The following is a 13656-nucleotide window of genomic DNA, read 5'->3' on the forward strand; positions in this document are numbered from 1 at the left end:
CCCTTTAACTTCTTATAGTTAAACTAGGACATGGTGTCCCTTACTGAAAGTTTTACAGTAACAGAAGATGATTAGAAAGCAGAAAGGAAAAAAAATTGATACTAGATACTGAACATCGTTGCTTCTAGAATCTGAAGTCTGTGGCTGTTCACAAGAGGTCTCCTCCAGGCCTTGGCCAAACCATCCCTCTTCCCAGTCCCAGCTGCCCCTGCCTCCAGCTACAGAAGGAAGATCTGTCCTCTCTCCATCCCTCTCCCTGTTTCCCCCAGATAGATGCATTCTTTACGACAGTTCAGGCTTTGGTCCCGAGTCCTCATACAGTCTCTTACATTGCTGGACTGACGTGGACGACGTAATACAACTCCCCTAAAAGAGCGGCATTTGGCGCTGGTGTACCTCCCTCTCTTCCTTTTATGCCCTTAGGTAACTGACAGCCGTATCTACTCCACATCGTTTGGTCATGGCTCTATCCCCCTGACAAAGCAACCAAAATACTTAAAACTTCATTCTCTAAATTTTTTTTTTTTTTTCCTGGAGTAGCATTGTACTTGGGGCTTACATCAGGGAATGAGTTTTGGCTTTCACCTGTGATTATTTTTAGGCTACTGCTACTAGCGTGAGATAAAGATATGCCTTCTGATCCTTTATGCTACTGTCCTCTGTGCATATTCTAAGAATTACCTACAGGGAATCAAAAGCAACGCACCCCCAGAAGCAGATATATTAATAAACATCATTTTAAATTGCACAAAGGACATAGTCTTGCTAAAGTTGAACCAAACTAGCATTACTAAATAGAATACTTGGCATCCCTGCCTGTCACAGCCTGAAATGAAATCACTCTTAACCTGAGTGTAGACAATTTTTTCTAAGAATAATAGATGAGTTCTTATTTCATGTTAGTAAAGGTTCCACACTTATGCTTTTTCTAAAACAAGAGTTTTTTAACATTTAAATCTCTAGAAGTCCTTTTAAACACTCAAAACTTAAAATGATAAAATTAGTTATGTAGAGCCACGTAGATTTCTGACTTCAATTCTGTTATCTATGTCGCTGTAAATAATAAACTTATAAATGTGCTCCTGTCTACTCTCATTTAGACAGACCTACGTTATGCAGAGGAAATTACCGTGCTTCTGCACTTTCTACCTTCCAACTAGTATTATCCTTTTCACTTTGTCAAGGGTCACTATGTTTTTGTTGTCCTTTAAAATTACTTCCGTGCTTTTTCTACAGATTGACGCTAAAACACAGAAACCCAATCTACTTATAAGATTATGATTATTTATTTAGCTTTTATTTACAGCAGAATCTCAAGCAGTGTGATTGAACCCTTAGTGGAAGGAAGTACAGTGTTTTATCTGTGTCGCTTGAAGGGGACTGAGGTTCCATGCGATTTCTTTCATAACTAACTTCTTTTGCCATTCTGGGGTGTACTCAGTGCCTACTCTCTCTCATATTTCACTCTATTTTGGGGGGATTTTTTTTCTAAAGTGCATCCTTCATTTTTCACACACCAGGCTAGTTAGTGGGTTTTGAGCTTTTTGAATCCTTGCAAATCAGAACACGTCTATGGCTGCTGCGAGACGATGCCCCTCAGATCTCCCCCTGCAGGGAGTGTAATTGACCCACGTCCCGGCTGCTGCCTCTGAAATCCATCAGCGTGTTCGTGCTGAGGCTTCTCTAGGCCATCCCCAGCCAATGACTGGGCAGGGAGGCAGGGACTTCACTTGGGCTTGAGGACTCCCTGCAACCTTTCTGAACTCTCCTGCAGTTGCAGCGCAGTCTAATACTCCCATCTGCCCTTCCCTCCCTCTCCCCTTCACATAGAGCCAGATCACCGTCGCAGCCTGACAGCTCGCCCAGCCTCTCCTGGCCCCATGTCTCCTGCAGGGAAGCCCTAATACATTTCTTGCACACATAATGCTGTCTTGGAACGTTTCTCGCAAGACCTGGACTTGCACAGCATCTTTGTATTTCCTCACATTTGATACTTTACCCCTAGAATTCTATACTCAGCCATTCTCTCAGATGTTTGAGGGCATTGCTCCATCGTCACTTAGCCTCCAGAATTGCTGATGAGGTCTTATGTCCTTTGGATTCTTGCTCCTTTGTATGATAGAAAAAAAATATTTTTGCATCTCTGAAAGCTTTTGAAATTCTCTTTATCTTGAGATACAGAAATGTTACTAGTATATACCTAGGTATGTGTCATTTTAGAAATTCTGCTTAATATTTGATGGGCTCTTTTCATTTAAAGACTTATGTCCTTAGCTATTATCTTAATTATTTCTTTTCCTCTTGTTCTACTATTAGTGTCTCCATTCTGTTCTTCTGAGACTTCTATTAAAACTCCTGCCTCAGTTTTAAACTCCTGAGAACTATGTGTTTTGGAGAAAGAGTTAGGTTTTCCTTGTGGTTTTTTTGTTTTGTTTTGTTTGTGGTAGTTGATAGAAATATGAGAAGCCCGGAGTAGGCTGTAGAACCAGAACAGGATCTCCGTGGGCCCGAAGCCCTGAGAGAACCACAGGAAAGCAGGCTCCAGGCCAGGTGTGTGGGGCTTTGGGTTCTGGCCAGGTGAGGCTGTGTACTTAGAAATATGCTGTAAAGCCCTTCGTGGTCACGGATAATTTCTTTCAGTACAAATTGTCTTTATTCTCTAAGTTTATAGTGCAAACATATAATTGTGTGATGGGAAAAAGTTGCTGTATTTGAAGGCCACCACGGCCACCCCTTTCCAGGACGCTGGGAGCCCGAGCTTCGAGCTTCAGAGCAGAGCAGGCTGGGAGGGGCGGGCTCAGAGGGACGTGGCAGTCCTTCGCTGTCGACCGGAATGCCAGCGGCAGAGCTAGAAGTATATATAGCCCAGGGTTATTTTAGCACCAAATTTGCATATGTCATTAGGAACTGCAAACAGTTCTCAGGGCTGAGCTTCGATCTCCAGAGCCCAACATTCTCCTTACTTGTATCTTCTCAGATTCCTCTCACGGGAGTGGAAGGGAGCACTGGATTGGGAGCCGTGACACCCGAGTTCTAACTGGAGTGTAGGCAGCTTGCTTTCTTTCAAGGCCCCTAGACTCCTCATTTGTCTGCCCAGGGGTGGACCTGACCCTTCCCTCTCCCTGTGACATGCAGGCTTTCCCAGAGCGACCTTCCTGCTGTCCCCACTGGGGTGTCTTGGTCCTGGGCCCCCCTTACCCGCAGTGCACTAACAGCTTCCCTGCACAGCTCCGACCAGGTGGCAGCACGCATGCTTCTCTGAGCCCCCTTTCCCCATGTCACATGCTGCTCAGCATCACGTTGCCACAGAACCACAATTTCTGGATACTTGGTATGACAGAAAAACAGACATTTGAAATCCACAGGACTTGGGAAGACACAGACACTTCCTCAGGGTTGAGGTCCAGACCCTTGAGCCTGACCACGAATTTCCTTTGTCATCCTCACCCTTGGCAACTCATCCTTCCCAGCATCTCAGAGCCCTCAGTTCCTGCCTCACTGCCCTCCCACTGTTCACCCAACAGGCCAGACTCGTTCCTGCCTCCGGCTTCAGCTTGAGTCATTTCCTTGAGTGTAACAGCCCTCCTGCAACTGGCAGCCATCCCCACCCCCACACAGATCCAGTTCTGAGCCCCTCTTAAAAACGCGGCTCTGGGGCAAGCAAAGGTGGACACGACCACGAGGGAACCAGCTGTGAGTCTAGTGGGGGTGACAGACACCGTAATGACAAGTGCAGCAATAGGAGAACAAGATCTATACACACAGGGGAGACAACAACGAATTCTGATTGGTAGAGGAGCCAGGTCTGGGAGGAGATGGGCTAGACAACATCAGAGGTGGTGATGTTTGAGCTGGTGTGTTGAAGGCCTCATGGTAAAACCCAGGCATGAGGATTAACTTTGGCCAGGGGTCAGGAGTGTGTGTGGTAGTTTGGGGGAGGATTACGCTCCCCGGATGTAACGAAGCATTTGTGTGCAGCAAAGGAGGCAGCTGGGGTAGAGGATGGGGAAGCCAGACTGCAGTGGGGACTTACCTGAATACCCTGCCATAAACGTGGGCTTTCTCCTGAAGGAGACTCGGAAGGATTTTGAGCAGAGGAACACTATGACCATCAGATCTGAGTTTGGTAAGGATGCTGCCGGTGGAAGGTGAATGTGGAGTGAGACTGTCCGCATCAGGGATAAACTGGTCTTTTTGCTTCCCAGGCTGGGTAACAGTTGGGAGCAGGGTGAGCAGTTGGTGACCCGTCCAGGATGTTGGTGACAGGGAGATTGGGATACTGAAGATCAAGGTGACAAATGTGGGACTTTGGCCAGAGAAGGAAACTAGGAGAGTTCCTCCTATGCTCCTCTGACAGAAAAAGAGGAAGGTGGACGTCATTGTGAAGCGAAGGAGAGCGTGTTCTCTCCCTCTCTCTAACGAAGAGGTCATTTGTAGGCTGTGACGGCGTCAGGGATGGGGAAAGTGGAGGAAACACTGCGGGACCCGGTGAAGAAAACTGTCCAGCAAGGGCTGAGAGGAGGATGCAGGAGCCTCCAGGCGCACCTGGGGCAGGAAGACATGAATGTGTGGAGGACCACGTCCCTGGCTCTGTGGGTAGGCACACTCCCTTAGTGACAGCCGAGCAGGTGGTCACCTCCAGGACACTGGGTCATCCGGTTTCCTTCTATTTATTCTCTGGCAACTTTGTCTCCAACCTCGTTGGTTGGTTTTCCCACCCTCTGGACCTCTAAGTGTCAAGGTGTCCCCAGAGCTCCATCCTTAGACATCGTTGTTTACACCCACTCCTCAGGTGATCTCACCAGCATCGTGGCTTTAAGTACCACTGGTGATCCAATGGCCCCGTGTTTATGTCGTTTACCAAACTGCCTCCTTGACAATATCTTACTGGGACAGCTAAGACATCTCACACATATAGGGGAAGCATCTTTGATTTCCTCTTCACCCCCTGCCAACCTACTCCTTCCCCATGACTTGTCTCATAGGATGGCAACATTCTTGCCTCAGAGTCACCAAGGGTCTGTGCCATCATTCCCTGTGACCTGTACCTGATCCACTTGCGCATCTCATCAGCTCTACCTACAGCCCTCGGCCTGCAACTGAGCACTCCCACCACTTTGGTGACTGTGCCCTCCTTGTAGGAGACCCCACGCTCTTCCCCAGGATTCCTGCAGCAGCTCCCTGCTCTTCTCCAGGGATCACATCACCCCCCTTGCTCAGGTATTCCTTTCCCCAGTGGCTTCCTGTCACATTTAGAGAGGAACACAACACAGACACACCCCACAGGGCTCTCTGCGCTGGCCCTGGGCTTCTACTGTCCCTCCCTCTCCACTAGTTCACACAGCCACACGCCTTGCTGCCTTTTGCACACACAGATTTCCTACCCCAGGGGAATGTTCTTATCCAGGATGTTCTCCTGGCTCAATGCTGCACTTCCTTCGGGTCAAAGAGGCTTTCCCTGACCACTCTTATTACATGACATTCTATTGCATGTTTACATTTTATTATATGTTTATTGTTTATATGAAGCTTGTCTACTGCTTCTAGAACACAAGCCCAGAAGGAATTTTGCTTCTCACTGAAGTGTCCTCAGTGTGTAGAGGAAGGAGCCCACTGCAGGTACTTAATGAATATTTAAGGAATGGGTGGAAAGCACGGGTTGGACCAAAACTGGGAATTGCAGGGCAGCGAGATCAAAGGTGGAGGACAGGGGCGACATAAGGGAGCTGCGAGAACACAGCTGGCCTGGCTGGCATGGAAGACATGGAGGTAGGGCATCAGGAGGCTGGGTAGGCTGGGGGCTGGTCAAGGGACCAGCTAGTGGATGCAGTGGGAGGAGTGGGAGACAGGAGCTCACAGTCACAGAGGGGATGCTGGAGTCGGACGTTCTGGAGAAAGGGAAGTATGAGTCGATCAATTATGCATTTTCTCAGAACAGTGGTACGTTTTCCTCATCTTTCTATCTTCTGTGTCCAGTACTGAGTTTGGCGCATGCCAGACACTCAAGAATCCATCGGTGAATGAAGAGATGCAATTGACCAGACCCTGCAGGCACACAGCTTTATCCTGGTTCCTGTATCTCCCAGGTGCTATAACAACATATTATTCCCATGCCTTGTTTGTCTTCCAGTCCATGTTTCTCTCCATTCATCGCCGCACAGGCACCTCCCTGCCTCATACAGGATCTTGGGGTGATGCAAATCAGGCTGCCTGAACTGGAGGTAGAAACACTTCTCTGATGTTGCCCAGAAATCGGTGGCAGAATCAGGACTCAGCCACTACATTGGTACAAGAGCAGGTTCAACTAGATGTTCCCCAAATTCCTCTCAATTTCTGATACTGTAAGATTTAAGATTTCAGACTCGTACTATTCTAACAATCTCTGCAGGACTTCCTATTTTTGAATTTTCCCTTTCCAATTTCTGCTGTTGTTTTCCACTACTGAATAGCTTCCTCCTTCGTTGTTCCTACAGTCTTGTGTAGAAGATCCAGATTAATTTTCTACGTGTTTCCCCATAGCCATGAAACCCTCTGCTACGTTGTGGATTCCATGCCCCCAGCACAAGCTCTGGCACATAGTAGGCACGCAAGACAAGCTTGCTGAATAGCACTGAGCAACGTTCAACACAGGCACAGTGATGGAAGAGGGGAGCTGAAAGCCAGGCCTTCTGCTCCATGGACCTGAGCTACTTCCCTCCTCTCAAGGCAGTTCAAGTCCTGCCTCTGCAGAAGCCTCCCCACTCACCCCTCGCACTATGTTCTTTCCCAGGAGATGGGTGGAGTAGACAGGCTCAGCTTCCCAGAAAAGCAAGGTGGAGTCTTTAGTCAGCAGCAGAGAACAGACATAATCCCTGGGATTTATGCTGGCAAGAAACCTTGCAAAAATGCATGACCAAAAAGAGACAAAATGAAACAAAAATACCCTTTCACTCTGTTTCACTGCTGGCGAACTGAATGGAGACCAAGTCGGTCAATTTCAACAATTTCAATTCCACATTACATGAAGGAAAGCAGAAGTCATATTCAAATGACCTGGAAATATAGACACTTTCTACTTTTTTTCATAGAGTTTTGATTGTATTCTCCTTGTCCTTGTCTCCTTCTCCCTTCTGCCTCTCTTCCCTCCCCTCCCATCCTCCTCACTCAGTTGGGTTCCAGGCTGACATAGTATGTAGCAAGTGTATGACTTAATGCATTTCCTGGTTCTAGAAATCTACCAAGAATGGTGCCAGGAGTCCAGATCAGAGGGCCCTGCATCATTTACCCTTTCCTCAAGATAAGAAATGGCCAGTAAGGCACGACTCTCTAGTTGTTCTTTTTCTACCCAGTCTTGGACTGGGCCATGCTTCAGAATTAAGTATTGAGAAAGAGAAGAATCACAACTTGCTTTGGCAGAACTGAGTCCAAAGCTGCTAAGGGAAATCTTGCTCTTCTGACCCTAGATTTCAAAAGAGAAGTGACTAGAAGTTAGGGTATAGAAATAAGTAGAATTGGAAGTAGGAGTGACTTTCTCCAATAGGAATATTTTGCCAGACTTTGGACCATAGAGCAGAAACCTTATGTCTTCATAGAACATCGGGTATGTAAGAAAGGGTGCCAATTGGTGACAACTAACTGCTGGTGGCAAGGGGAGATGTGGAGGACGAGGCCCTGGAATAGCAACTTTGGAATAGCCAATGCCCTTGACCATGGCACCAGTAGCTCAGACATTAGAAGACATATGATGATGGTGGCCCTTTCAGCATAGATACCAGTGCCCCTGATATCTCACGTGGGCTTTGGTAGCTCATCGATCAAGGTGGGAGTGTGAAGTTCATGAATGAACTGCGCTAAAGGACACATGGGCCCAGTGAGCTAAAATATAGTTAAAAACCAACATGGCAGACATTACCATCACCTGTTCCTTCCATCACCAAGATGACTGGGGTTGTCAACTGGCATTGGCAATTCCCAAAATTAGTGAGGAGGAATATGAGGGGCTGGAGCCCATGCAAAATAGACAATGAAGTATCCAGAGGAATGCCACGTTTGTATGGTACTGCCACCCTACGTTCATGCCCACGCAGGACGGACAGAGCGCTGGAAGCACGGCTGTGCTGGTTGATGAGGACCACAGCAGGCCGACAGGTGAGCGTAGTCCGTAGGCTGCAGAGCCTTGTTCCCACGCCGGGAACTGTGTTCCTGTGCACGGTGGTGGGGCGACCAGGGCCAAGGAGCTCATCACTGACAGACCAGGCGCAGGGGTTGGGTGTCCCTGCCTCCTAGGTCGATGAGGTGCAGACGCCGGCGCGATCCTGTGAGGCGATTCCCAAAGACTCCACTAGATGGCAGTGTTGGTCAGCACGTGAGTCAGCAAAGGCTTCTCGACGCCCCTTTGATGTCATTTCACGGATGAGAAGATTGGCGGGGGTGGGATCAGGGAGGCAGGGGGACTTGGTCCAAGATCACCCGTGACTAGAACTGTCCCAGTCTCCCTTGCCTCAGACTTCTAAAGAACATGCAAATGAGCTCAGATTCCCTTTCTAGTTATTTTTAACACCCAGTCTCTCCTTTATCACCCAGGAAGTGCCAGCCTGAGGCACATGGTTGTTTTGATTGAATAGAGAGGTCGGGGGTCTTGGGTGGTAGACACTGTGGCCCCCCATCCCCTACAAGATGAAGTCCAAATGCCGTAGGATGGCTTGTGAGATGTTTCTCATGCTGCAGAATTTTCTTACCTTTATTACAGTCTCTATGTAAATTGAAGCTCGTTAAATTCTGCCACGGTGCTTTTGGGGTTCGGAAAGCCTATGCCTCCAACAGGCATTACTTTTTGGGGAGGCATCCCCTGACCCATTTAGGGAGATTCGATCACTGTTGATTTTGTGCCATTCCTTTATGTAATCTCTCCTGGGAAGGACGTAGGTTGGAGGTGGTATGATGGCCAGGCACCCGAAACACCTACACATCCTCCCCTAACGTCCCCTGTGAAATCAGTCAGGACTCCTGCTTGTGACAGAATCCAATTAAATCTACCGTAGACAAAAAGGAAATGCTATTGGCTTCAGGAAGGGCACCGCTGCAGCTGGGGAAGATTGGACGAGCAGGATTACCTGATCTCTCTGGAACGTTCTTGCAGACTTATCTGTTGCTTTGGGGGTGGAAGTCTAGCGTAGGAAAGAATGAATGACTTTTCTCTCTCGGATAGGGGACAGGGGTCCTGAGTGCTTTATGCTCACCTCTCACCAACTTCACTACCAGGAAGGAAAAGGCTGTTTCCAACCAGGATTTGGTTTAACAATAACAAGGACTGATACTCTGGAAAGATGAGCACATGATCTAAACAGGGCCAGTCATTGCTATTGCTCTGATTGGTCTGTCTTGGGTCATGTGCCCGCCCTATAGACTGCGACTGAGAATCTCCAACTCAAATTGCATGATTGGAGTGAGGAAGTCGAATTTTCCAAAAGGAAGGTGCTCTTACCGAAAGAAAAAGAGAGTTGGGAGGGGAAAGGGTGCTGGGCAAGCAGCAATGAATGTCCAATCTCCTGCTCCCCAGGCACCTAAAGGATGCATTTATAAAAAATAAAAGCAATTTTTAAAAAAAATGTCAAAATATTAAGGGGGTACAAATGTTTTAGTTTACATAAATCTGTTTTGTAATCCTGAGTCTGACTATAGGTGTGGCCATCACCCAAATAGTGTTCATAGTACCCATTAGGGAGGTTTTATTAACCCTCTCCTTCCCCCTCCCTCTGGTTGATTTCCACTGAGTTTTACTTCCGTCTGTGTATACATGTGCTCGTTAGTTAATTCCAATTTAATAGTGAGTACATGTGTAGCAAAATTAAACTCAAAGTGCCTCTTTATTACTAGATAGGTCAGTGCCAGCCTGTTTTATATTGCTGTAGCAGAATACCACAGACTAGGTAGTTTATAATGAAATTTCTCACTTACAGTTCTGGAGGCTGGCAAGTCCAAGGTTGAGGGGCTCACATCTAGTGAGGGCCTTCTTCCCGTGTCATCCAATGCTGGGAGGTATCACATGGTTGGAGAGTACAAGAAAGGGAGAAGAAGGGGGCTGACTCATCCTTCTATGAGAAATTCACTCCTGCCATAACTGACCCACTCCAGCAATACTGGTGTTAGTCCATTCGTGAGGGCAGAGCCCTCAGGACCTAATCACCTCCCATTAGGCCTCACCCCCAACACTTGCATTGGGATTAAGTTTCCAACCTATGAACTTTGGGGGACGATTCAAACCACAGCAGTCAGTGGCACGTAATCTTTAACACAGAGCTCTGAATTCAGCACCATGAGGCTTGGGTTTGAGGATCAGAGCAGGGCTTGCTACCTATCCCCTAAATTCCAAAGTCATAGATCAGTAGCCAATATACCTAGGAAAAGAGAGCAGAGCTTCCAACTGCAAGGAGGAAGAAGTTGGTGAAGTCATCCACTTGATAAAGACAATGAAACTTCCGGGAGCTCTCTCTCATCCCAATGGACAGAACCAGTGCACTGAGTCAGGAACCCCTAATGGGCCTCGCCCTGCATCAATTTGTGAATGAGACCCAGTCAACACCTCAGCATGCTTGTTAGATAGCAGATCCTCCCTGGGTGGTGAGTAGAAATCAAGGAGGAGTGGGTTCATTGGTGGAAGTGTTTCCTCCTCAACATTTACCCACTTGGTGTTGTTAGACCAGTGAGCTCAAGTTTAAAGCCCTTGCATGGAGTCCTCACTCAAGGCTACTGTCAACCAGAAATGAGACGACCCCCTTCACTGGGAGACACCAGCCATCACACGGGAAACCCCTGAGGCTGCCTCCCAACACTTACCACTGCTTTTTGTAAGTTCCAGGGAAATAGGCAGTTCTTCAGTGGGCTCTAGAAGCTTCTGAAAGGATAAAATAAGACACTTGGCCCAAGGTCATAGAGTCCCCAAATATTGACCCTTTATTTTATTTCTCAAGTCAAATCATTCCTAGCCTCATAGACCAGCCTGGCTCACCAGAACAGTAAGCACCTGGGTAGCACGCAGGCAATGCCCACAATATAAAAAATATTCTAAATGGAAATCATATGAATCCCCTCTCTTTATTAAATTCCCTCAGAGATGCTTAGGTTCCAGTAACAAACTCTCTGTATTTTATGTGTGTGTTGCCATGGAGAAAATAAAATTTGCCTTCCCTTGGGGAAATTAAAGTCCCGGAGAAGTTAATAAAGGCCAGAAGTCACCATAGTTTTCTGGTTGTGCTAACCCAGGTAGAGTCAGTCATGCTTCTCCCCATCCCTGCCCCAGCCCCACCCCCATCTGTCTCGGGCCGTTTTCTGCCCTCTCTCTGCCCAGGACGCTGGTGCCGGGACCTGCACCACTGGAGCCCCCTTGCTGGCTGGCTGCTCACCAGGTTTAGCCAACGAGAGACACTGATAGGAGACTGGCAGGTGGGAAGAGAGAAGGTGGAATATTTCTTCCAGCTTTGGCCACATTTCTAATGGTGGCTGTGTGCTTGAACAACTATAGATTTTGTTCAGCAGCCCCATCTTCCCAGTTCTAGCTCTCACAGGCTAAGATAACACTATATTCCTCTCCTTTTATTCGAGGGGATTTCAAGGTTTGGGCTGATGCTTGCAATGGGTACTTTAAACATACTGGCTGTTTTGCCTAATTCTGGCCACACTTCTAAAAGTTCTTCCATGGAGTCTTCTTCCTTTGAACCATTTGAGTTGCAGCCTCTTTCCTGCTGTGACCTTGACTTCACACTCACCAAGTACCTGGCACCAAACAGCCTGGGTAGAGCGGGCAGTGTTCTGGGATGTTTTCTGCTGGAGGGGACATTATCATTTCAGCACCTGCACCATTGAATTAATTCCAGCTTTGAGTCTCATTTGTTCCCCTTTTCCAAAGGGTACCCTTCCAAAGGCTAACCAGGACCTACGGATGTCATAGCATCAGCCCTAGACCCCATACCATCTAGTCACAACAATAGCACTTCCTAAACAAGAGTGACGATTCTAGAACACAATAAGTATTATGGTCTCTAGACCCACGTTGCTGTTGCCAGCTGTAGACACTCACACAGAGGAAGTGCTATCTGGGGGAATTAGGTAGATAAGAAAGCAAAAGAAAAGAAAATCAGGGTCTCAGTTTCACTGGGATCCAGTTGTGGTCATCAATAATACCGCTCAGCAATATTCACCCAGCTTCCCCTCTCCAGGCACTTTATGTGGGGGTGGGTAGGGCTGTATTTTTGGGTCCCATGTGGTTGGGTAAGATCCTATAATTAATTTCGTCAATGACTTATGAGTGAAAATGACTGGAAATGCTCTGTCTATTTGGGGCTGGGAGATTCTCCAGAATGTGCTTTCTATCTGGCGTTGTGACCTGCCAAGTTCAAAATGGTGGTTGCTTTACCTGCCTGGGGTCCCTGAGTGACGACGAGCAGAACACCCAAGTCAACCCATCATGGACATGAAGTGTGAGAGAGAAATAAACCTTTGAGCCACCAAAATTTGGGGATTTTGTGTTACTACAGTACAATCTAGCCTATCTTGACTGGTTTAAAATATATATAGAAGCACAATGAACTCACTGACCCCTGACTTTTACCATTGCGTCTCTCCCAAGCCTTGCAGAAGCCCAACGTGAGCAACTATAGAAACTACCTATGATTTCATGAAATATGTATTTGGTCTTCATCCCAGTTTCCTGGCATATGTACCGATAGCTCCTAAAATCCTTGTAATGTAGAATAATAAGAGTGTCTTGATACTCATACAATGACTGGTGGCTGGAGTTCCCTATGTGGCTTCAGGATGGGGGTTGGTCACTCGGAAGACCAAGGCATGATTAGATGGTTGGGACTTTCAGCCCCACCCCTCAACCTCCTGGGAGGGGAGGGGGGAGAGGGTTGAGTTGATCACCAATGGCCAATGATGTAAGCAAGCACATCTACATAATGAAGCCTCCATAAAAACCAGAGAGGACCGGGCTCCTGGAGCTTCTGGATGGCTGAACACATAGAAGTGCCTGGAGGGTGACATGCCCATGTTGGAGAGGGCACTGAAGCTCTGCGCCCCTTCCCTCATGCCTTGCACCTCTGTTCCACCTGACTGTTCATCTGTATCCTTTGTAATATCCTTTTATAATAAACGGGTAAATGCATTTCCCTGAGTTGTGTGTCACTGTAGCAAATTGAACCCAAGGAAGGGGTCAGGGGAACCCCCAATATATAGCTGGGTTGTCAGAAGCATAGGTGGCAATCTACTACTTGCAACCAACATTGGGAATGGGGGACAGTTTTGTGAGGCTGAGCCCTCAGCCTGTGACATCTGACACTATCTCCAGGTACATAGGATCTGGCTTGAATTGAGTTGTAGAACACCCAGTTGGTACCTGCTGGAGGATTGATTGGTTGTACATGGGAGAAACCCTGAGGGGAAGTGTTCCATGTTGACTTTTAAGAGAATAGGAAAAACACCTTTGGTTTTTTCCAATATCTCAGACTGCCCCTAGTTCATGCTTCAAAAATCTAATGAAATACATTCAGAACCTCTGCTCTACAGTCTACAGTGTTGTCTTACTTTAGTCTTTGGATTCCCCAGGCCTTTGCCGATTTTACTACTCCAAAGGCAACACAAAAATCCCTTTCCTCTACTATTTTTCCTACAGCATCAGAA

General features: G+C 47.3%; 1 long non-coding RNA gene across 1 annotated transcript; it reads left to right on the forward strand.

Moving 5' to 3' along the window:
* Positions 1 to 3583: 3583 nt before the first annotated feature.
* Positions 3584 to 9589, forward strand: LOC123631971. The gene is made up of 4 exons (XR_006733273.1): positions 3584 to 3693; positions 4438 to 4596; positions 5548 to 8127; positions 8242 to 9589. It is a non-coding gene; the product is annotated as an uncharacterized LOC123631971 (long non-coding RNA).
* The last annotated feature ends 4067 nt before the right edge of the window (positions 9590 to 13656 follow it).

This window comes from Lemur catta, chromosome 2, assembly GCF_020740605.2.
Source record: "Lemur catta isolate mLemCat1 chromosome 2, mLemCat1.pri, whole genome shotgun sequence".
NCBI lineage: Eukaryota > Metazoa > Chordata > Mammalia > Primates > Lemuridae > Lemur > Lemur catta.